We start from the raw sequence: 2,500 nt of genomic DNA, 5'->3' as shown, positions 1-2,500 counted from the left end.
AGTGTGATATGGAGACCAGAACTGTACACAGTGCTCCCAGTGTGATATGGAGACCAGAACTGTACACAGTGCTCCAAGTGTGGTCTAACCAAGGTATATGGAGACCAGAACTGTGCACAGTGCTCCCAGTGTGATATGGAGACCAGGACTGTACACAGTGCTCCCAGTGTGATATGGAGACCAGAACTGTACACAGTGCTCCCAGTGTGATATGGAGACCAGAACTGGACACAGTGCTCCCAGTGTGATATGGAGACCAGAACTGTGCACAGTGCTCCCAGTGTGATATGGAGACCAGAACTGTGCACAGTGCTCCCAGTGTGATATGGAGACCAGAACTGTACACAGTGCTCCAAGTGTGATATGGAGACCAGAACTGTGCACAGTGCTCCCAGTGTGATATGGAGACCAGAACTGTGCACAGTGCTCCCAGTGTGATATGGAGACCAGAACTGTGCACAGTGCTCCCAGTGTGATATGGAGACCAGAACTGTGCACAGTGCTCCCAGTGTGATATGGAGACCAGAACTGTGCACAGTGCTCCAAGTGTGATATGGAGACCAGAACTGTGCACAGTGCTCCCAGTGTGATATGGAGACCAGAACTGTGCACAGTGCTCCCAGTGTGATATGGAGACCAGAACTGTGCACAGTGCTCCCAGTGTGATATGGAGACCAGAACTGTGCACAGTGCTCCCAGTGTGATATGGAGACCAGAACTGTGCACAGTGCTCCCAGTGTGATATGGAGACCAGAACTGTACACAGTGCTCCCAGTGTGATATGGAGACCAGAACTGTGCTCAGTGCTCCCAGTGTGATATGGAGACCAGAACTGTGCACAGTGCTCCCAGTGTGATATGGAGACCAGAACTGTGCACAGTGCTCCCAGTGTGATATGGAGACCAGAACTGTGCACAGTGCTCCCAGTGTGATATGGAGACCAGAACTGTACACAGTGCTCCCAGTGTGATATGGAGACCAGAACTGTGCACAGTGCTCCCAGTGTGATATGGAGACCAGAACTGTGCACAGTGCTCCCAGTGTGATATGGAGACCAGAACTGTGCACAGTGCTCCCAGTGTGATATGGAGACCAGAACTGTGCACAGTGCTCCCAGTGTGATATGGAGACCAGAACTGTGCACAGTGCTCCCAGTGTGATATGGAGACCAGAACTGTACACAGTGCTCCCAGTGTGATATGGAGACCAGAACTGTGCACAGTGCTCCAAGTGTGATATGGAGACCAGAACTGTGCACAGTGCTCCCAGTGTGATATGGAGACCAGAACTGTGCTCAGTGCTCCCAGTGTGATATGGAGACCAGAACTGTGCACAGTGCTCCCAGTGTGATATGGAGACCAGAACTGTACACAGTGCTCCCAGTGTGATATGGAGACCAGAACTGTACACAGTGCTCCCAGTGTGATATGGAGACCAGAACTGTACACAGTGCTCCCAGTGTGATATGGAGACCAGAACTGTGCACAGTGCTCCCAGTGTGATATGGAGACCAGAACTGTGCACAGTGCTCCAAGTGTGGTCTAACCAAAGTTCTATACAAGTTTAACATAACTTCTCTGCTTTTCAATTCTATCCCTCTAGAAATGAACCCCAGTGTTTGATTTGCCTTTTTTATGACCTTAGTAACCTGCGTCACTACTTTTAGTGATTTGTGTATCTGTACCCCCAGATCCCTCTGCTCCTCTCCCCCATTTAGACTCTGATTATCCAAGCAGTATGTGGCCCCCTTATTCGTCCTGACAAAATGGACCAACTCACACTTATCTATATTGAAATTCATTTCCCAATTACTTTCCAGCGGGAGACTCGAAGATCCCTCTAGGAGACACTTCACAAAGAGCTACATGCTAAAACAAAAGTAAATCGAGGTCTTTAAGATTATGAAAGGGTTCGATAGGGTAGACGTAGAGAAGATGTTTCCCCTTGTGGGGGAGACCAGAACCAAGGGGGCCATCAATATAAGATCGTCACTAATAAATCCAATCGGGAATTCAGGAGAAACTTCTTTCCCCAGAGAGTGGTGGGAATGTGGAACTCACTCCCACAAGGAGTAGTTGAGGGGAATAGTGGAGATGGATTTAAGGGGAAGCTCGATAAACACATGAGGGAGAGAGGAATAGAAGGAGATGGTGATAGGGTGAGATGGAGTAGGGGAGGGAGGAGCAGGAACACGGGGATAGACCACAGTCGGGCCGAATGGCCTGTTTCTCTGCTGTAAAATTCTACCTCATTCTCTGCATTGTGAATGGGTGACCTCCCCCAGAGACGTAACAGAGTGTCGACACCCGAGCCCTCCGCACCAGGCCCGTGGCCGACAGATGCACTTGCAGCTAAGGACGTAGACTGTCGTGTGACTGATCTCACCACACACACACAGGATGTGGATTGAGGTGAACTCTCATTGTTTCCATCCAGTTCAAGCAACAGAGCGAAAAATGTGCTTCTCGCCTCCCGCAGTTTGCGGATCCTGATTCGCGAT

The sequence above is a fragment of the Heptranchias perlo genome, unplaced genomic scaffold (assembly GCF_035084215.1).
Source record: "Heptranchias perlo isolate sHepPer1 unplaced genomic scaffold, sHepPer1.hap1 HAP1_SCAFFOLD_220, whole genome shotgun sequence".
Classification (NCBI taxonomy): domain Eukaryota; kingdom Metazoa; phylum Chordata; class Chondrichthyes; order Hexanchiformes; family Hexanchidae; genus Heptranchias; species Heptranchias perlo.
This window is presented reverse-complemented; position numbering follows the sequence as displayed.